A 24,024-nucleotide genomic window follows, 5' to 3' on the forward strand; every position below is an offset into this window, starting at 1 on the left:
CAGAAGAGATCAAAGATGATTGTAATATCATACATATCCTATATAAGAATAAAACCAAGGAATTCCTTAAACACAATTTCCAGATCACCTTAGAAGATTGACTTATACTCCCCCACCCAGTAAAGGGAACGAAGAGAAGCAAAAAAACCCCACCACAATTTAAAAAAAGGACAGAACAAAAAAAGACAGCCACACTTACTTGAACTGGGGAATCAAATTTCCTTCTGATCTTAAATATGGAGAGAAATTTAAACCTAAAAATATGAGTAGAATACACTAACAAACCAGTTAGGAGAATTTAATTCCAGTGCAGCTTGCCACCATATTGTCTCCTCTTGGGTTTTAGTTCTAGTCATTTAAAAACTGAATTCTGCAACTGCAGAAGAGAAAGGAGAAAAAAACCTCCCTGGTCTCAGCAAATGACCAGGAAAGCTTTGAAGTTTAAGATTAACACAAATAAAAGTGCAAATTAGAGGTTGCCAAGACTTCTTTCAACACCCTTTAGATATACTGGAACATCAGATATCACTATGTTCATAATTCTTATGCCAGGAATTCTTGGACATATTTCTATAACCCCTTTCATAGGCTTATTTCAAACTTCACCTTAAAACCATTTAGATCCTTTGATTCCACTCTACCGAGAATTCATTTTAGAACCTCGCTTCACATCTTATTGCAGACATCCTTCAAATCTACTCTCAATTTATTTATGACCAGTTAATAATAATTTACATGGTTTTAATCTTACCGTTTAACAGAAGTATTTTCCCCTCCAATATGTTTATAGAAAATCACCTCACCTCCTCTCAATTTCAGCTGGACTACACTTCACAGGCCATGTCTTCTCGTGCTCTCTGAACTGCACTACAGCTCTCCCTACTCTGAGCATATTCCAAATCACATTATTTCCTGTCAGAATAGTATCCAATACGTCACACTACATACTGCTTATTAAACAAGGGCACTAATATTCCTCTAAGGCTGCTAATAATACTCACTTAATGCCTTCTAGAACTTCTCTTGTGGTTTAACTCGGCCAGCAGCTAAAACAACCACAGCTGTTCATTCACTTCCCACCGCTCCCCCTGCCCCAAAGTGGGATGGGGGAAGAGAATCGAAAAGGAAGAATAAAAAACCCCAAAACTGAACCCATGCATTGAGCTAAAGACAGTTTAATAGGACAGAAAATAGGAACAACAACAACAATAATAAAAATAAAAAGAATATACAAAACAAGTGATGAACAGCACAATTTCTCACCACTCGAAGCCAATGCTCAGCTAGTTCCTGAGCTGCTCAACCTCCCTGCCAACCCCCAGTTATATATGGAGCACAATGTAGCCAGTTTGGGTCAGCTGTCCTGGCTGTGTCCCCTCCCAGTTTCTTGGGTGCCCCCCACCTTCTTGCTGGCAGGCCAGTATGAGACGCTGAAAAGTCCTTGATTGCTTAGCAACAACTAAAAATATCAGTGTGTTATCAATATTCTCATCTTAAATCCAAACCACAGCACTATACCAGCTGCAAGGAAGAAAATTAACTCTATCTCTGCCAAAACCAGAACAACTCCCTTTGTCTTTTCCCTGCTAACTAATACTGTCATCAGATAGTCATTCTCTGACCAATGTGTTCAGATTCCTTCCTTCTCCCACCACCTCCTATGGTAAGTCCCCTAAGTTCCTTGTAGAGGTCCCTTCATGCCAGACTTTACTACTGGATTTCAATCTAAATCAATTATTCAGAACAAGATCACCCCCTGGTTTTCACTGTTGAACAGTACAATCAATCTCTGCCTAATGACAGCTCTCACATTTTTGAATACAGCCTTGTCTAAGTCATAATTTATCTTATTTAAAAAGACATTAAATCTTATTTTTGCCTCCAGTTCTGAATCAGAAAAAATAAGTGGAAGTTTTATCTTACTACTGTTATTTATCTGTCCTTTAATAAAAAAATCATGACCTCATTCTTACTAGGACTACTTGTGCACCCATATATATGTATTTACGTATACTTATATATATTTAAAACAGGTATTGTTTGTGTTCCACATCAAGGTGGAACACAATTTCTGTTTAACAATTTCCCATGACACTTAAACGGTGCCTCCAAATGCTATTTTAAAATTGAAATTACAGGTAAGGAAAACATAGCATTAAAATGCATCAGAAATTTAAACAAACAAAAGAATTAAAAAAAATTATAAACATTATAAAATATTGTTTTCATGTTACTGTGTTTGTAAGCAATATCTGTTGTTCTTTTAAGTATTTGGGGGAATTCTAGGAAGTCATTAAAATATTCTGTATCATTTACTGAACATTAGATCAGCCAGAAATTAGAAATGCCAATAAACATTTTAATAACATTTCCAATAAAAATGAATGCAAACAGTATATCTATGGAAAATGCTGAAACAAAAATAAAATACCCAAAGTAACAGTTCCTTTCCAAAGTGTTATTGGGATTAATGATCTTTTTCAATGAAAAAAATCCTTTCAAAAGCAATCGGCTCTACAAACTATTTAACAGAAATACATTTAGAACGACTGTGAACTAATCAATCAGTCTGAGTGCACAGAAAAATGACATGCTACATGATTTTGACGCAGATGACATCGCTTCATGAACAAAGTCACTCAATGTGTTTAATCCAGCAGATGAGAATGGGGGACTGGCTGCTCTTCAGTCTGGCAAATGTCCAAACAAGGACTATATGCCTATGACATTTACTGAAGAGTCACTGTTAAGAAGTTCTTCATTCAGAAGTACACATGCATAAGAACCAAATTTCCACAACTGTTTTATGCATCAACTGAAAAACCTATGGTTATTTTGTATCAGAATTCCAACGTGCCTCACATCCTCTCCTTTCGAATCAGGTTCATAATACATAATTTTTTATTACTCTAAAGAGTCTTACCAAATGGGGTATGATGTTTGACTCAAAGTAGGGTGCTGAATATGTGCCAAGGAAGGCAGCAAAAGAACTACTTTATCATTTCAGCACTTCAGCCTTCTATTATGATTGCATTGGCACCTTTCCTAATGTATAAGTGAGTTTAATTTGCAGCAATGCTATATGGAAGGTGTGCTGTACGAGTATTGAATTTTAATGTAAAACATTCTGGATAATTTTCCCCACAGTATATGGAAATTAGTGAAGTTCATGCACTTGGCTGCCTCTAAATCTGAAAATGCCACAGATCCGCACGAAAAGTTGAGCAATTCTGAAAATGAATGATTGACCTGTAGACATAAGGAATTCCTGTTGAGTTAGTGACTTCAGTTATAGGAGGTGTTTGAATCTGCAGCAAACATGCAGTTTTTCTTTTCAAAGTCACCTAACACCCAATGCTCAAGAGAAGAAATACAGCACAAAATGCAAGGTTCTTCCAACTTCCCTTACCTAATTCACTGTGTTTCAACATACTAATCACTGGAATATCAAGTCTTATAGGCAATAGCTTAACTTTTACTCACCTCTATGAGTCTGTATGACCTGTTTCAGCTTTGCCCTTTCTTTTTATGAAGACTAGGAGGGCCTGCAGGGGTAAGGGAAAATTAGCACTTCAAAAGTTGTAATACAATTACATGGTTGTAAACACTCTTATTTTACAATCTCCAAACTTTTCTATCGCTCTGGCCTCAAGTCCTGGTTTTCAGTTAGGGTAGAATAAATATTCACAAGAAGCTGGGAGGGGACACAGCCAGGACAGCTGACCCAAACTAGCCAAAGGGGTATTCCATACCATACAATGTCATGCTTAGTACACAAGGGAGGCTGTCTGGGGAGAAGTGGCAGCTTGGGCTGGGTGTCTGATCGGCTGAGCAAACTGCATTGTGCATCACTTGCTTTGTATATTCTGTTATAGGTACCGTTGTTATTTTCCTTTTCCTTTGCTGTTCCAGTCAACTGTCCTTATCCCAACCCACAAGTTTTACCTTTACTTCCGCTTCTCCACCCCCTCTCGCCTGGTTGTAGGGGAGGAGTGCGTGAGTGGCCACGTGGTGCTCAGCTGCTGGCTGGGGCTAAACCATGACAGCCCTTTTTGACACCCAGTGTAAGGCACAAAGGGTTGAGATAATGACAGATCTGACCGGAGTGTGTTAAATCAAAGTTGTTATATCTATTTATTATATTAGGTAAAAAGTTACTGGTCACAATGGTGTTTTGTTTGTTCGCATGAGCGTATTGTGTAAACCCACACTTGCTGTATGAATTCCCTGCGGCACTGTTTGTCACCTCTGGGAGAGGGAGCGGGATTCTCATTTTGCTGTACTCTGTGATATCAACTTATGATATGATAACATCACTGGTCATGAGGTTAAGCTGCTATTTGTATGTGGCATTGCTGTCATGCTGTACCTCACATGACATCTCTCAGAATTTATTAATAACCACACCCAATCTATGGGGAACACAGCAGGGGATACTTTCTCCCGCTCTTTCACCTCCCCTTTTTCCTTCAGGTTGGTCATAGCAGCCTTTGAGAATTTTGAATACCCTTGGGATGTTCAAGCCACCATGCTCCTACTGCTATGTCTCCTGAATGCGTTCCAGGTCTTGTTTAGGGTTACAAAAAATTGTGTTAAGAATACCACCCAGAGATCTGCCCCAAGGCTGGATGGTCATGGGTGGCATGGCATGTGGGAGAATACAGGCAGGTATCTAGAGAACTTTGCACCTCCAATGGTTTGGAACTTCACTCCCAAACAACTACAGGACCCGGATGAAGTGCTAGAATATTTGAAAGTAAAATGCTGTGGTTATTCCAAAGAGGCACAACTTACCACACTGTGCTGGGCCCTCGCCAGTATCCACCAAACACTGCTTGGTATTAGGCAGCACCCTCAGGGGGAAGAGGGGGAAAACAGACCAACAGGCACTGTGGCTACTCCAACCCCAGCAACAGGCACTGTGGCTACTCCAACCCCAGTGACAGGCACTGACACTACTCAAATTCTGTGGACAGGCACTGCAGCTGAGCCAAAAAACAACTCGTGCCAGTATCAGTCGCCCTTATACAGAAGAAGTACACAAAAAAATGTTTGCTTAGTAAGGGATGACAATGAACTGGGACCATCACTAGAACAGAAGGAAGAGGCAGAACCAGAGGTAATCACCCAATCCCTGTCCCTGAGCGAGCTGCGAGATATGCAAAAAGATTTCAGCCGATGTCCAGGCGAGCACGTCATTACCTGGCATTCCTTTCAAGCTGCCACACCAGCGGTTTTGCAAAACAGTTTATCTCCACAGTTTCCAATGTGCTGCAGCATTTAGGAAATCCATCTTGACAGTAGGCTACATGAAAGTATAACTGGTATCTCAGACTACAGTTGTATCTCTAGAAATGGAAGATCAGTGGAGTAGCTTGTTTCATCTCTTAGTTCCCAAGGCAAGGCTTTTCACTAGCAACTCCCAAACCCACCACTCCAGGCATAGAAGAGCTACATCCCTCCTCTAATTCTTTTCATCCTAAACAAAACTCACTCCTGCAAGTGTAATTTCACAGGCACATCTTTAAATATTTCATCAGTGAAGGGAAAAAAAAAATACTTTTTGTTAGGGTTTTGTTTTTTTTTTTTTCTTTTTCTACATGGAAGAACCAGCATTTGAACAAAAGAAGCCAGCAGGAAAAGGATGGTACTGAAATATGTGTATATGTCTGTATTTAAAAGAAAGCAAATGATAGGTTATCAGCTTGGATATGCCACGCTTCATCTGATCATTGCCAGATGTGAGCAATGAAAACAGAGTTAATGTTCCATAGTGAAAGCAGAAGTGACAGTAATGCCCAGGAATGGACTTTTACACAAAGAACTCACTGGAAAAGCTCAAATGTCAAGTGTAACAGAAGTTTACATTACTTCAGGTTTTTGACTTTTGCCCTGTGATTCCTTTTTTCTATCCATACAAACATACACAGTAACACAACTTACAATCTGGTTTTAGCATAACACTTCACTTTTAGTGATAATCTGTACAGTGAATCAGGAGGATCCCCAAGTGTGTGAAAACTCGTTGAAGTTGGAGAAAATAATTGTTACTCTGTCACCTTCATGGGCAGCATGTGCCTCGAGGATGGACAAATCATAGCACAGGCAAAATTCAATTGGACCTGACATTTGTTAATGCTACTTGCCTGAACTAGAAAGGGGGTAAGGTCCAAAATAGTTTTTTAGCCTTTGCCTACTCCTACTGGAAGGGAATTGGTATTTAAAGCTTCAGCGGATCCCTGCAGCAAAGATCTTACTCAGTTTCCCCAAACATTTCACAGGCATTACCCAGAACCTCCCATCTGCCCTAATGCATTGTGTTTCTTTACCAGACGTATCAACATGTTTTAGAAAAAAAACCTGGAAATTGTAAACAACATGGTGGATCATAACACAGAAAATATATCTGGAAGCAAACACGTTTGCAGATTGAAACTAGAAAGAAAAAAAACAAGTCAAAACCAGGATTCTCTATAAGCTGAATTATACCTATGTACCACACAACTGTGTAACTGTGGCTAGGTCAGTGGGCTTACAGACTGTAAGATATAGCAGAATTTAATCCTTTGTTTATAAATTCCTATGACCTATTAGAAATCACGGGCCTGATTTTCAGAGATACTGAGCCTATCTCTTCCATTTACTTTACCTGGAGACGTACGTGTTCTGTCAACTCTCCTGGAAATCAAAACCCAGTAACTTTACATGATATTAATGGCCAGATTCTCAGACTTCAGAGGAGCTACACTAATTTATACTGGCTGAAACTATGTCTCTCATGCTGTGTTTCTGGGTACTACAGCCTGTCTGCTTACACTAAAACAGTTAGAAGTGAGATAAATAAGAAAGATAGAGATAAGATAGATAAATAATAAATTAGACAATAAGAAAAAAAAAAATGATGTTATTTCCAAGCTCTGTCTTGATGCAAGACTTTATAAACTTGGTGAAATTAAAACAAACCCAGGGTATTACTATATTATAAAGTATCTTGTTCTGGCAAAGACTTCTCTGCAATGCTCGAACTGTACGTGCACAGCAAGTGTAAATCATTTTTTCATTTTATAGACAAGAACTAAAGTAAAAGGGCTGCCTTCTGACAGATTTCAGGACCTATGTCTATGACATAACCATTAAGTCATTTGTTTATAATGGCACATAATATATAAAATCACTTTTCCTGAAAAATGACTATACTTATCATCAGGGAAAAAAAGAGAAAAAAAATCAGAATGTTTGATAAATAATTTATCTCCAAATTCTTTTATCTGTCAGAGCATCCCTGTGATACGTGGCATTAGCGGGATACTACTGACTTCAGTTTGGTACACATATCTATCTAAATGCCATCCATGCACTTGAACCTTTGTTCCTGTAAGTATGAAGAGCCCTGAAGAAATCAGAGGCAGCTGCTTTCCCTGCTCCCAGATGTAAGGAGTGGATGGGACTGGAAGCACCTCCCTTTCCAAGGAAAGGGAAAAGAAAAAGCATTGATTGTGCTTACAGCTTCCCTATTAACTCAGGTGTAATTAACTGGCTGATGCCATTGTCTGCACCACACAACCCGAGACTTTGGAAAAGATTGTTTGGTAGACACCTAGGAGGCTTCTAGGCAGTATTATTTGCTACCAGCTGTATGTTTGTGAAGAAAGGGAAGGTGCTGTTGACACTGACACTTTGAGGTCACTCGGAAGTCAGGCTGCCCACCTGCAGGGGAATGAGATTGGGAGCCTCCGCCTTGTTCCGCTCCCATCTTTGCAGCGCAGTACTCTGGTGTGCATGGCACATGTCCTGTCAAGATCACGAGGGCTGGCCACCATTGCAAAATGAACTGCTGGAAAGTTCAGTGCTGGTATTTGCTGCTCTGTATCACAGGACTGCTCCCATAGACTACTTTCCATCCTCTCCTGAAGCTAGTGCTGCTGCCTTCTTCATTTGCCTCTGGCAGGCTGCCACAGCCAACTCCTTACTTCCTCGTTTCCAAATGCAGCCAACCTGACCGCACACAAGCTGACTGCACGACAATCAAAGCGTTTGTACCGAACTCCTCGGTTCTGGATCTAGACACACAGACATGGATATTGGCAGTGAATGGAATCGGCTAAATCAGCTAAACTGTATCACATAATTTATTACTCAAGTTCATGATACTGAAATACCAGATTTTCAAAGGTCACTGATCATGTAAATCTTTGTAACAGTCAGCCAATTTACTTGAGAAGAACGTTTTCCTGTGTAGCAAGACTTGATTATACATAGCAATTTTTGCCTTTTGAGTCACATAGGTTCTCAGTACTTAACTAGCTTTGCTTTTTTCGACTATGAACATTTGTCTCAGAACAATATAGCATGATGTGGAAACAATGAAGATTGTCCTTTGAATATAAACAGAGGTTTTCTGGCATCTGATAATAAGGTGATATGATTGAAGAGACTATTAGGACACTCAATTTTGATGCAATGTACTTTGATCTCAGACTGATAGTTTGGGAAATTCCCCACAGTATCACAAGGGACACTACTCTGTACACATGACCATCTACAAACGTCATTCCTCTATTTGTAAGAGTTTTATAACCCCCTAAAAATAAGGCATTGAATTCTGGAAATATAAAGTTTCAGTTGCATAGGTTGGAATTCTTAATCCCAGTTCAGATTTATTGTTCTTGCTTCTGGAAAAGAGACAGATGCAGACACACACTCCTGTCAAAGCTATGCCAGGACAAACTGTTTCTCCTGCACTTCAGAATATGAGTGTGTTTGTGTATTGATGTAAGATTTGTTTTGATTGGTCAGATATTCACTTATTCCACTAGATTGGTTCTGCACGGGCATAGAGGAGCCGTGTGTGGCAATGACACATGGAGCTCCTCTGTACAAAGAATGCTTTTAATCTGTGTATCTATGTTTCACTGAACGAGAAAGAGAGGATGTAGAGTTTTATGTTTTCTTTTACTTTATATTCCTTATCAACAGAATAAATGTCACTTTGTCAAACCTGTAGAACTCTTTCCCCTTAACTGTAAAGAAAGTTGACACAGAATTAGAAAAATTTCATGTCTGACTAACCATGTCTGAATGCTCCCTCTTTTCTCTGCTAGACCTATTTCTCTCTCTCATCCATGAAAAGTGAATGAGAGTCCCCAACTTTCAGAGACGTACCTGCCTCAACTTGCTGACAGACACACTCTGTATTGCCCAGCTCCTCTAGAAATGGCTGCTGGTTGTTACAGATTTTAGTTTCTACTGACCACTCTTCCCACTAGCTTCTAAAATTATCTTTAGTGTGAGTAACCAGTAGCTAGACATCAGAATCCTTTTGCTTTTTCACTATGCAGGTCTATACCTGCTATCATCCACCACCAATATCCTTACATCACTTATTTAACACCTAGCTTCTAGCCATGTCCAATCTCTCCTCATTTTCCCATTTAATCTGATTTCACTCCCTTACAGCGCATGCTTATATTCAGAAGCATTTAAATTGGCTGAATCAACTTGGCTAATTTCTATTGAGTACCACCTATCTAATTTAACTCACACAGACAGAAAATGAAATTACTCTGTATTTTAACTACATAAACAAAAACAAAGAAAAAAAAATCCAGAAACATTAAAATGTATTTTCAGTTCAGTTGCTTCAGTGTTCTTTAAATAGAAAGTGGGGTTTTTTTCATATGCTACATGAAATTATAAAACTACTTGTTAAAGAGTTTAACAATCTTGTTTCCATGTTAAAGACTGTGGAACTAAATTCATCTCAGAAATGACTTAACCCTTTTTAGGTCTGCGAAGCTAGCAATTTTAACAACTTGAATCTGCAGACTTGAGAAGATATCTATTCTCAGCATGGATATTCATATAGCCATGTGAGTCTTACCAGTTGGTCTTTAGTGCTGTTTCGGTTGATGATTCATTTATTCTGTAGGTAGAAATAAGTATAGCTAATGAGATCACAGAAACCTTCTGACAGCTTTGATGTGAATACAATCCCTATATTAAGAGCAGTGTGTGGAGGAGTAAAGGGGGGGATGTTCTCACTTGCTATTTGAAATAAGTTTGGTGAATCTCAGCACAGTGCATAGCAGACTGATGTTCAGAAAAATCACTGTCAACAGTCAAACTAAAACTGGCACCATTCTTGGCAATAGTAGCAAAAAATAATGATTAAATAGGCACAGTAAAATCAGAACAGGCCTGCAATGCATTTGCTGAAGGGAAAGTGTCCTGGGAAACTCGATGTCAATCCCATATGGTCAAGCCAACATTTTTAATTACAAAGAATTTTAGGTTTTAAAATGTATGGAGTAAATTTTCATATGGCTTAAATCTGTGCTGCTCTGCTGACTTCAGGAAAGCTATGCTAATTTTCAGAAGCTGAAAATTCACCTTTAGTTTTTCAAAACTAGCTTTTTTATTTGTTTTTATTTGTATAGCTTTTATTTGTTCCTGTTTGGCTATGCCAATTGTATGGTGTTTCTCCCTCAGAGCAGGTAATAGGAAGGATTCCACTGAGCAAATTGAGATGGAAGTAGGTACTGAATTTTGCTTGCATCACCTGCAGTGGGATTTATTTTACCTGACTTTATCTAAAAGTCAGACAGTTGGTCTAAACTGTATACCTAGGCAGTCTTTACACTTATTTGGCAAGCATAGGTACCTCTCCAGAGGGTCATTAAATCCATCAAAGCCACTGTTTCTCTCCTGTCCACAGAGAGTGCCCAGGCAGCAAAGCTATCATGATGTGGGTGCTGCTGAGCAATACACACCTCCCCGGAAGGAGCTGTGAAGCTAACGCCACGGAGTTGCTCAGGAATCCAGTTGCACCTCCAGGCTGAGCCCCATCACTAAACAGGGAACTAAGCCCTAAGAAGCTGTTACCATCCTCCACCTATGAACTATTCCACTAATGCTAGTTTTCTGAGGTACACAGGTACATCTTGCAGTTCTCAGCCATATCAATATTTTGGCACTGTAGGTCACCAGACCAGAAATCTTGTGATCTCTGCTATAGAATAAGTGAGTTTGTCCAAACATTTGTTTCATGGTACCATTATCTTTCACCACAAAATAACAGAGCAGCACTACTGCTGCATGGAAGTTCCTCTTTATATTTCAATGCAAAGGAGGCTAAAGGTAGAAAAAAAGTATTACCTAGTTTTATTCTCCACACTCTTCAAAAACCCACAAAAACAAAACCAGTAACAACATGAAAATTTTAACATGATGCAAACCTTTTGTAAGTCAAGTAGCATTAAAGCAACTTTCTTTCTCAAAGCTGATCATCCTTCCATCTTTCCATTGGAGTAAGAGGAGAAATTTTTTCTTGTGTGCAGAATCTAAGAGTTTTTTAAAATTGTCATTCATTTTTCTTTATCTATACACAGGAACAATAAGTCAAAAATCATCAGCAGCATGAAGCTGGGAGGAAGAAACATTCTAAGCTCTTCTCTGGAATGACAGATATGGGAATAGGACTGAAGACACCTTGGACAAGTGAAACAGACAGACTGATCAGCCCCAGACCCAATGCTTCTACACTTGTCTCTGCTTTCCTTACATTTGGATCCACTTGGACAGCATGGCATCTAAAAGCCATTACCACAGTCCATACCATGAGAAAACTAGCAGTTTTCATCTCTTCCTCTCATGCTTTGGCTTTTCCTTTAGAACATCCTGGTTCCCTATTATTCTAAATATAGGAACCTTTCACTGTCAATGAATTACATAAAAATTCAGTGAAACTTGAATAAACTTGGCCTGGATAGGAGGTCTGACCTGCATTTACAAAAAAAAAAAAAAAAAAAAAAAAAAAAAAAAAAAAAAAAAGGAAAAATCTGCAGGTTTAGGGAAGTGTAATGGCCTTAACTCTTGCATTCACAGATCTTGCAAAACTGTAAAAGCATTTAGGAAGTACATGTTGTTTAAGCTAAATGTACGGGTTCCATAAGGCCAGTCCTTTATTTACACCTACACAATGTTTACATATCTAATGTATAAGAGCATGCAAATGCAAAAGCTGACCAAAACCATTCCTTTCTTCCTCATGATCATACCTGCTTGTTACTCTGAAAGGAGTGCTAACATTAAAAAACTGCTTCACATGCACACAGCCCCCAGTAATTACATTCAGTTTCACAGTCTATCCTTATTCCCTTGTATCAGTGGAGGACAGAGGATTGAAGGCATTCTAATTCAACGAGAGGGCAGTTCCTCAAAGCACTAAAAAGATAATAAATAAAGAATACTGACTTGGCTCCACCTGGAGAATTGCCATAAGATGCTTGCTTGTCTAATCTGCCTGAGTAATTCCTGAAGTGAAACTCTACTGGAAGGAAGTATATTGCTAATTCAACAAAATCCCTTTCAACAATGAACTAACATGCCTCTGGTTGAATCTTATTCTTCATTTTTCCTACTTTTCCCAATTTAGCTCAAGCTGGCGGTGCTTTAACTAGTCTCAAAAACCTCAAAGAATTCAGTGAAACAAGCTATAAGTAGTTAAAGAATTACCTCCCTGCCCTGTCTCAGTCTCAACCATTTCATGGATTAATGGCACTAAGCAGCAGAGAACAAAGAATGCTCCGAGGGTGTTCCTTGCAAATCAGCAGACCTGGCTTGATTGGACACAACCTGAAGCTAGCTCTGCTATTAAGGGTCTTCCCTTAAAAACAAACAAACAAAAAAATACAAGTCTACTGATTCTTTGAGCTCTCTGTGAATCTGCCAACAAATGTGCCATTTAGTGTTACATACCATTTGGTATCAAACCACATTTTCAAAAGCATCAGAGCATTTACTCTGAGCCTAACAATTGTTGTTCTCCTTACAAACTGAAATCAAGTTTTAGCTGTTAGAAGTTAGTAAGCTCTAGGTACAGACATTCCCACAAATTAATGTCTCCTAGTGTAAAAAATATTGTATTTTAAAGAGCAGAAGAACCAGCAAACAAAAACCACCCCATCCCAATCACAAGTAAGTAATAAAATGGAGAAAATATTGTCAGAGTTATTTCTTCTAAATATGCATTTTGAAGCAATACCAAAAAAAAAGGAAATATTTTCTTCATGGAAAACAGGAGTTTTACAAACTGCAGACTCCACCTGACCTGGGGAAGTGCCTGAACATCAGGAGTTAGACTAAGTCCACACAATCTCTTCATAAATCACACACATCTGGTGTGAAAGACAGATTACAAGGAGAACGGGGAGCTGGATGCTATATCATCAAATGTGAGTGAATACAGTGCTGCATTTGACAAAACCACAGTTAAATGACTTTCCCTTCTTCTTCTCTCCCACTTGCTATTTTGCTTTTTTATTGTTTAGTTATATAAAGTATACGCTTTACTAGATCTATAGCCTTGTATAATTGCTGGAATAATCTCATGAGTGATCTTCCCAGTCATATTGGCAGCATTCCAGAAAAAGCACTATAGTAAACATTATGGTTTTAGCTTCCCTGTTTATTTTTACAAACCTGTTTACAAAGCTAAACATCTTATGGCCCAAATCTGTAAGGCTACAAGCATCTGAGAATTTCCTATTTATACAATTGCTAAAGAATCATAGACTCATCTAATGCTATCAACTACTGCTTATACAGAATCCTAACCATACTCTTACTTGCCAAGGAATAGAAGGAACCAGATTAATAGTAATACTGAAGTATAATACAGCACTGTATTTTAATAGTAATAGGACTCAGAAAATTATATTCTTAGAGTTTTTCAAGTAATCTGATGACAGATTGTTTAGACATAAAAAGCACAGTGGATTAAAATCTTACATCTGGAAACAGGACAAATAGATTAGTGGAGAATAAAATATTTCTATAGAGTTCAGTATTTTTACAGACATTTACTGCCCCTCCCTGACTAGCCCCCTTTTATGGTGAGCATGATGTCACATGGTATGGAATAGCCCCCGGCCAGCTTGGCTCACCTGTCCTGGCTCCTTGTGAAATTAACTCTGTCCTTGCCAGAACCAGGACACATGCAGAACTCATCAAATTTAATTCAGTAATTTGATAATTTTTTTTAATTGAATTTGTTGTTGTTACCTATCTGTCTACTAAAAAACCCCTGTAATTTTCATGTATGCTGATTCCCATAATGCTAAAATTCATCATAAAGCTTCGATTGAATGGATAGGTGATCTATACTGGAATATCAACAAACTATATACACAGATTCTATTTTGAAAGGAAAGCTTATCTATCATGGAGTCATCAAATTCCCCAAATTAAGGCAGTCTGCACAGTTTATATAAAAATTAGAGATACAAAAATCTCCATCAGCAGCAATGAATAATAATACTGATACGAATTCTGATGACAGCCATGGTAACAAGTTGTTCCCACAGTGCAGGTGCAGATGAGAGCTGCGTCGTGCTAGCTTTTTACAAATACAGATGAACTTGATGGTAAATGCTGAGGAACAAGAACACAGCAATACGGCAGACAAAGAGGAAGAGGTTACTGATATAAATTAGTGTTGCTCTCAGTACACCAGCAGTTTGCACACAACAGAAAACTATTACAGTTACCATGAAAAGAAAAGCTGTAAAGAGAGATTTTGAAGCTTATTGCAAGCGTAAAGGTTGCTCTAGGAGAAAAAAGTTCCAAGAAGCAACCTCATGTTAATAAAACCGGTATATTTTCAAAAGTAGTGAATTATAATTAGTAAGGCAGAGGTAAATATTTTCATGCATAGACAAGCTGATATTTAACAGAGAGACAGAATACAGTAACTGAATTCCAAATAAAGGTGAGTATGGCAAATCAAATATTTTGCTGGCATTATTATCACATGCATTCTTCAAAATATTAATTTTTTTTTCTGGAAATCTCTGCATACCACAAACATGAACAGAAGCATTCTCATATTTCTCTATATAAATGCATGGACTACACATCAATTAATATGTATATTTCCAAAATCATTTACAATAGAGAAGTAAATAAGTTAATAGGCCAATAAGTGTTAGATTGGCAAAGATGGTAATTGAAAATGTGTGTTTCTCCATGTACAGAATAGGTAATGGTTGTGCTAACTTCTGCTGTACTTTCTTCTGCCTACGTGTCTTAACACTTATCTGGTTGCATCAACAACATGACTTTATTTCCATTCCTACCTTCTGAACATACTCCTAAAAGCTAAGAGCATGCCAGTTGTACTTAGAGATAACATGTTCATAAAAATAACTTCTGCCATATGAACATCCATCACTCAGAACCTGGAGTGATCACCACTACCATTTAAAAAAAAACCAAACAATTACTTTTCATAATTCTTTATATTAAATGAAAAGGATAATCTAGAAGGAAAAAAGGTAAGCTTCTGATTACTGGATGTTTCAATCAATCATTTGTTAACACAGAACATTCTTAAACATATGATCATTTAAAATATACATTTCCAGAAATATATTTTATTTATCCATAGTACTATTGATATATGAAAATATAGGAACGGAACTTCTGAAATTCTTAGTGCCTTAGCTTCTATTGACTTTGAATTTGTAGGTGTCGTGGTTTAGGCCCAGCCGGTAGCTGGGTGCCACGCGGCCGCTCACTCACCCCTCCCCCAGCGGGATGGGAGAGGAGAAGTATAACAAAAGGCTTGGGTCGAGATAAGGACAGGGGGAGATCACTCACTAATTACCGTCACGAGCAAAACAGGCTGAATGTAGAGAGGAGATTCATCTAATTTATTACTAGGCAAAACAGAGTAGAGCAATGAGAAAATACAATCAAGTCTTAAAACACCTCCCCCCACCCCTCCCATCTTCCCGGGCTCAACTTCGCTCCCGGCTTCAACCTTCCCCCCCCTCAGCGGCACAAGGGGGCAGGGAATGGGGGTTACGGTCAGTTCAGCACACATTGTCTCTGCCGCTTCTTCATCCTCAGGGGGAGGACTCCTCTCAACATTCCCCTGCTCCAGCATGGAGTCTCTCCCACGGGCTACAGTCCTTCACGAACTGCTCCAGCGTAGTCTCTCCCACAGGGTGCAGACCTTCAGGAGCAAACTGCTCCAGCGTGGGCTCTCTCCCACAGGGTCACAAGTCCTGCCAGCAAACCTGCTCTGGCGTGGGCTCCCCTCTTCACGGGTCTACCGGTCCGGCCCGGACTTGCTCCAGCGTGGGCTTCCCACGGGCCACAGCCTCCTTCAGGTGCCTCCACCTGCTCCAACATGGAGTCCTCCACGGGCTGCAGGTGGAATCTCTACACCCCCTCATCCTTCCTCCATGGGCTGCAGGGGACAGCCTGCCTCACCATGGTCTTCACCACGGGCTGCAGGGGGATCTCTGCTCTGGTGTCTGGAGCGCCTCCTCCCCCTCCTTCCTCACTGACCTTAGTGTCTGCAGAGTTTCTTACATCTTCTCGCTCCTCTCTCCGGTTGCAAAAGCTTTTTTTAACTCTTTTGTTTTCCTTCTTAAATATGTTATCACAGAGGCGCTGATTGGCTTGGCCTTGGCGGATCCATCTTGGAGCCGGCTGGCATTGGCTCTATCAGACACAGGGGGAGCTTCTAGCAACTTCTCACAAAAGCCACCCCTGTAGCCCCTCCCGCTACCAAAACCTTGCCACACAAAACCCAACACAGTAGGAAATCAACAGTGCTCTAAATCAATGTCTCAAAAGCATAACCTCCCAAAACTAACATATCCTCCTAGAAGAAGCAACCGTTAGCTCAAGCTAGGAAGAAGTTCTTTCTCTACCTCACTCACAAGCCCTTATATTCTTTGATCCAAACTGAATCCTTTTTTACAGTTAAAGAAATACATGAGCCTACTGAGGTTTTACAGACCCAATAGGCTCTAAAAAAATCCCTGATGATATCTTGGCATTTGCTATATACTCGTGACCTTTATTTTCTAAGAAGGAATATTATTACCTCCTTGCACTGTACATTTCCCTACAGGATATCACCAGCCATATGTCAGCCTTGCTCAGGGGGTTCTCATATACAGCTCAAACAATTCTTCACATACTTCTAGTATTCACTGAAAATTATTTCTGTAGTAATTCCTAGGTTGCTGGTATCAGTAATTTAAGAGTGCTTAATTTTCACTAAACCACACATATTAAGCCAGATATGTGAATCAAGACAGTAAAAGATAATATTTTTTAAAGACCTTCTAGCCTTGCAAGTAATCATTTGATTATGTACCATTTTGTGTGATGTTCCTATGATAATGCACTTAACCATGAACCTTTGATCTTCACTCTCCCTCTGCACTTTGCTCATTAATTCATTTTCACAGTTTATACTTCTGTCTCATAAGCCACTGCAGAGCCTCATATTCTTTGTTCTATTTCAGTAATCGTCACTCTCTGTCCCATGATGTAGGAAATATTCACTCCTGAATCTCTAAGTTTTGATATCCTATAATTTTTCAGAGTTGGAAATATGAAGCTTTATGAAAAAAAGAGAGAAGAAATAAAAAAGATAAACAGACAAAAGAGAAAAAAGCAGATATCCATTTCAAGTGATTTATCAAGGATCTAAAATGTCAAAACATCTATATGCAGACAGATAAGAGAAACAATAGACATAGGATTATGTTGCCGCTAATGTGTTACATTCCAAGATGGGGCCTAGTATCATATCTCTGTTGAATCACATGGCTAACTTTTTTGGTGTTGGGGTTTTTTTAAAGTGTGGTGAGAGAGTTGTAAATGAAAGAAATGGGGTATTATTAAGAATTGTAAAAGTTCTTAACTTATATCAGTATATTCAGTTGGTTTAGCAGTACTGATCATTTTCCCAAGCAATGCTATTTGTTTCCTGGCAAATGCAAACTTGAAAGCATTCTTCCATAATAACAGTGTCATATCCTTCTACAGGGAATTTAAACTGTTGGAGATTTTCAGTGCAATGTTTGATCAGCAACATAATGATGTAGCTTCATGTGGAAACTACCTGTGGTGGCAGCAGGGAGGGTGAAGAGAAACAGTCATTTGAGTCAAAGTTGTTTGCTTACACAGCAAGGCAATATAGTGCACACCTTGAATCACAAGTTGAGCTGTCCATAAGCTTCCTATGCCTCAGGGGAGACACAATGCTCAGATTTATGCTAAATATTTCAAAGACACTGTGGGAAATGAGACAAATGGTTCTCATGAATTTCAACTGGAATTGTGCTCAAATTTTCACTTGCGAAAATTTCCTCTTTGAGCACACATTAAAAATACAATCAGGTTTATACAGAAAATAAGATGGATGAAAAGTACTGATGCTTACAAAATTTCAGTCACTGTAATTATTTTCTTCTAAAGTAATTAATTTTAATATTTATAAGACACCCTTTAATCCAATATATTTTTACATATTGAGAGGCTTTTCTGCCATCTTCTAGACACAATTCCGATAGCCACATTTTTAATTTACAAGTGATATGAAGTTCAAAATTCGAATACTCTGGAACACTATCAGAATTCCTCTGCTTTCAGGTTTCATTACAATTCAAATACAGGCCAAGTTCTTCTAGAGGTTTTCAAACCATATTGAGAAACATGGGTTCAGTGGCAAATAACATCTCTGAAAAAGAAGAAAACCCATGGAGAAAGGTTTAAACTATAGATATATGATGTCTTGTGGACCAGGGTAAAATATTACAGTTCTGGCAACACTGCTGCTTGTTTGGATCAAGCAATTCAAAGTGTTACTAAGAAAGTGCAAGTTCAAGAGAACATAACACTGCAAACATTTCTGTGAAGTGTGCAAGTAAAAGCAGTGAGTGAGAACCCAAGTAGAAAGCAGCCCTGTCTTTCTGCAGCTGAACAGTAAGAAGCAGCTGTCATCAGCGACTGGCTGCAAGAGTTTGCATTATCTGCCAAACTACCTGTTGACAGCACCTCAGTTCCTTGAGGACTAACTCTGAGCACTTCCACTCAGTTCTTCATCACTCGGCAATAACAACTGTTTCTCTTGAATGTCACATAAGGTCACATAAAAACTCCTTAATCCAACAGGGTTTCAAATATTTTAAAAAATATTTGTTCCAGCTTTTCTGTTTTGACATTTGAACTTCTGTCCTTTGCTTTTTTGCCCTCTCCCATTAGTCTCATAGTAATTAGAGAAGTTAAAGAGTACCAATATTCTAATATTGAAGTTTTTAACATTTCTCACCTAAGAATAGAAGCTGTTGCTAAAACAGGCTTTTAGATTTCATTGGTCAGTTAGAAAATCTTTTGCAGGAAAGACAGTTTTCCAAGAAGGTCAGGATATATGGATTTATGATTGCAAGGCCACCATTTCAAAGATTTTTCAAATATCAGTCTTTAAAGCATAGTATATTCATGATCATTCTGATCCTTCTGGGGCATGTTAAAGTTTATCTATAATATTTTTTCATTAGTTTACTGCAGTGGAGTTTGAGGACTATACTATCTGGATTACAAAGGCATTAAGTATTGAGCCATTATTTTCAATTGATGTTTTGTACTTGAAGCCTGCAGAAGCTGCAAGCATAATATCTGCTTTTCTCATAGTGCATTGGTTCTCATCCTGCTTCTTGGGAAAAGCTCCAAGGAAATTTTGCTGATGCAGATGACAAAGTCTGAGAGGACACGGATTCAGCAGGTCCAATTCGTTACCCAAGCTGAGTATGAAATTTTGAAAGTAAATGCTATTGACATATCACCTGTTGGTGGTTCATAACAAGCATTATTTGGAACGTTCGCCTTCTCTCAAAAAAGGTTAGCTGTCCAGACTTTGAGATGTAATGCGGAATTTGACCCATAAGAGCAAAATACCTAAGGCACATCGATTTATCTTAGGTGATGGAAGAGAAAGATATAGCTCAGTCTAAGGGCTTTCTCAGACATGTTTGAAAAGATTTGCTCCATTGAAAAAAAATTTTAGATGGGCCAACCCTTTCAACAGGGAGCTGCATTTTACATGTCCCTTCTTGCTCAAAAGATATAAGAATTTTCAGGTTTAAAACCTTCCATTTCATCAAGTTGCACTAGCTGAAGAAGATACTTTTTTGTTGTTAAGGCTTTTATGAAGGGATTGTTTAAAAATCCTTACTGCTCAAGTACAGGTAATGCACCTGAACATTTTTTGCATTAAAAACTGTCATAAACTCCAATTTTTGTTTCCATTACAACAGAACTTCTTTAAACAATATGATATTATTTAAAATTAAGCCACTCATGGGAAAAAAAAGGCAACACCATAACAAGTGTATTTATTGCACAATACTTTAAATGCTATGGTTTCGTCCAAGTTATGTCCAATATTTGATAACAAGGTTTTGTGGATACTGAAAAACCTGCAAACCTACCATTTGAGCTGAAGGGGGGGGAAAAGGGTTAACTGCTGTAACACATCCCTGAATCATCATGACAAGCCTGGGAATTTCTCATTTTATTCAGAAGATAATAGCATGAGTAGTTAAATGATATAAACACCATATATGCCATCTGTGCTTCCTCAAGCAATGTAAAAACCATATATTTCAAGCATACGTTTATGGAATGTTAATGTTAATTCATACAGAACAATTTTCTTCTGCAGTATAAGCAAGCAATCCTAAAATGTATTTTTAAAAATATTTCTTTAAGTCTAAGACTGACAATGTTACTATCTATACTAAGACAAATACAATTTGAGGAATTATATATATTAGCCAAAAAAATTCCTGATATGACCTGTCAGTAAATAGCATGCAAAAAAACCTCTGAAGCTGTAAGACATATATAAATAAATGAGCAGAATTCCACCCAGCAGGTGGTATACAGATTGGAGACAGGAATTCTCAAAGACAAGTGGCAGTAATAAAATAAATATCTATAGTACAAAGTTAGTTTTAACTCTTTTTTTTTCCTAAGAGGAAGAAAAAGAAAGACTAAATATCAAATCAGACAAGTCTGCATCCATCATGTTTTCACATTTATTAGATTTAGAAATTAATTTACATTTTCTATCTTTCTTCCGTTTGCCTCTAAATTAATACCAATGCAAATTTATTCAAATTTAGCTCATCACCATCTTTGAAAGTTATCCAATTGTATTGCATCAACACACCAAAACTTCCATAGAACACCTCTCAGCAGTCTCCAAAACCTGACAGTCATCACTGCCCATTAATTTTTACTAGCGTTATCACAGAATATAGTAGCATTCTACCATAAGGCATACTAAAACTGTTCTTCAGTAAAATGACTTTCTATACATTTGAAAAGTATGAAAAAAAGAAAACAAATTATTCTTTAGAAGAAAATAATGACCTTCCTTGATTTATATGGATTGCTTTTCTTTGAGGGGGAAAAAGATAATTGGAAAAAACCTGATGTTCTTATCATATCATTATTTCTGTTTTTCTCTGTTTTTTATCTGGAAAGCTGTTGTTAAGATCTGAATGGTTGTGGAACTCACAAATCAAAATAATTCTCACTTAATGGCATACTCACAGGTAGGAAAAAAATCTCAGAAAACTCTAGTGTAAGGAAAAACAAAATTAGAACTGATTCTTCACCACTGAAAGGTTTCAGAATCTATTTAATTATTTGAAAAGTGAAAATGTAAAATGCCCATTCCAGTGCTGGTAGCCATCAGAATTCACTTTTCACAGCCATGACTGTACAAAGATGCAAAGAATGAAAAATCAGATGCATGGTACGGAAAGAACTTCAGTACCCTAAATTTCTCTTGTGATTTAGTATTCCTCTGTACAAATACAAAATAAAAGATTGTGCTCACATCAACGAACTCTGATGTTCTAATAAAAGGCTCTGTGCTTGCTGCCCCCCCACGTCACTTGAACTGCATGCAGATTTTTCTGAATATTAATGAATAATACTTATGCTTCCCAGGTAATATAATCAACTTAAGAATAAAATGTCATCTATTGCTTTGACTATATTTAATTTAGGTGCTGTGATTCTGTTACTACACGTAATTTGCAAACTCTGGTAGAGTGCCCTGTCTGCTACAGGGATGCCTGAGCTACTACTATCCTGACATCCTATATTTAGGAGTATATTTCTGATACTAACACAATAAAAAGGAAGGAGTCTGTGCCTTTTTAAAATTCATTTTACATTGCTAAATGTTTTCTCTCTTTACTTAGAGGTCAATGGCATGCATCCTTAGCTTCATTTAATTGCTTTATGAAGCGGCAAAAGGCAGAGAGAAGAAGAGACCGTCCAAGAGTTTTTCAAATGCTATCTTCATTATTGATGCAACTGGCTTCCAGATCCAGCATATGCTTTAAGCACAAACATGACTACAAGACTGATGTAGATGAGTCCCAAGAAATCCATTCCTTATAATTTACTTCTGCTACCAATGGAGAGCCTACAGTTACCAATTTAAAAGTCAGTGTAAGATCTGTCCTAAAAATTGATTACCAATCACCTCTCTAAAGACTTTTTTTTTTTTTTTTTACCTTAGACAACCAGATGTGATTCTATGAAAAGGTACAGATGAACAGACAAGAATAAAGTTTGGAAAGAAGATAACAGCAGACCTTAGTAGACACATAGTGTTAATGAATGAAAGAATGAAAGGAAAGTGATTTTCAGTTTACCTGTCTTCAGTAATTCATGGTACAATTAATTATCCTCCATGCCAAAGTGTAGTGTATTTATTTTCTCAAATGGTAGGCTGTATCTTAGGATATGTCCGTATTAACAATCTCCATTGCACGCTCCTTTTTTCTGGCAACCTGTGTGTATTGGGGGGAAAAAAGATAACATTTTATGGTGTAGTGTGTCTCATGCTGACAGAGCACCAGATTATAATGTGCTTTATAATGAACATATTAGAAATCTCATGATTAATTATGAAGTAGAAACACCTCTGAAGTACAAGTACTTAAAATTTCTTAGACCATTTAAACACACAATTTATAAACATAGAAAATAAAATTCATCTGGTTTTGACTAGAGGTTATATTCTGTTTTGCTTATCTTCATCAACAATAATATTAATAATAATGTGGAACTTGTTCTTGAGACACTACAGAGTGGGTAGTCTATACTATAGCCATTGTCCCATTTACCAGACAAAATATCCACATACTATAATGCCAATTCACACCCTGACTCAATGACACAGAAAAATCATCATCCTTTTCTGAACTGCATACATCGAGATGCAGTTAGTTATTTTGTTGTGGGTTAGAGGGGTTTTTTCAATGTTTATAGCATTTTATAGCATCTAACAGAAACTGTACATTCAACAATGCTAAATGTACAATACCTCTGAACTTGGGTATTCTTCATGAGAAACTGTCTCTGACACAGTAGAGCTATGTCCTGACATGAATTAAAAGCCAGGTATCCCCATGACATACATAAATCTTCCCTACTAACTGCAGATCTGAACAACGTATATTTTTTTTATCCCCTAGGACAACCTTTTGATCAGTCTACTTCCATTGTGGTTTTATATATGTGTGACAGTCATTAATGGCTATTTATATATTTTATTCATCTGAAACTCATGTTATTCCACTGAAAAACACCAAAATTCTAAGGCAGGTGTGTATTATGTTAACCTACATTAATTTTGCACATGATGCAGCTGTTCAAATACCTGGAAATGTAATTTCTCTTTTGAAGTAAAAAACATCTGGTAGTAAATATAATGGTGAACCTTAATTAATCAACAGATCACAGATGTATGGTATCTGACAAGCTCATGCCAAAACCCAAATACCATAGAAAACACGGTTAGTATAAGTCACTTGAATTCCAGAAGGCTCATTTCTTCTATACTTGAAGGTAATGTGTGGAGGAAAACTCAGGGAGAAAAATGTGTTAACATTCCTTTATAACTAATACTGAGCTTAATTTGAGATATTATAATATTTGCAGTTTCTCTTTAAATTTCAGAAATTACATCAGTGCACATCGCTAGTCATTGTGTATCATATCTCATCAGTTTTATATAATTCTTCTGAATAACTGAAAATTATGTGTCTAGTTAATATGCAGTATGGGAACACAAGGAATGTTTTGATCACAGCAGTCATGTTTTCTCCAAACAGTGATTTTCTATCCCGACGA

At 37.7% G+C, this 24,024-nt stretch overlaps 1 protein-coding gene across 10 annotated transcripts in view; it reads right to left on the reverse strand.

Annotated features, from left to right (window-relative positions):
• Window positions 1-24,024, reverse strand: part of LRRC4C (leucine rich repeat containing 4C) — a 564,871-nt gene that overhangs the window by 227,119 nt on the left and 313,728 nt on the right. For all 10 annotated transcript variants that reach the window (XM_054828450.1, XM_054828448.1, XM_054828447.1 and 7 more), the window contains one exon: window positions 22,542-22,679. The gene's annotated coding sequence lies outside the window, so the exon portion shown is untranslated. The remainder of the gene's footprint in view (window positions 1-22,541; window positions 22,680-24,024) is intronic.

This window comes from Grus americana, chromosome 5 (assembly GCF_028858705.1).
Source record: "Grus americana isolate bGruAme1 chromosome 5, bGruAme1.mat, whole genome shotgun sequence".
NCBI classification, from domain to species: Eukaryota; Metazoa; Chordata; class Aves; order Gruiformes; family Gruidae; genus Grus; species Grus americana.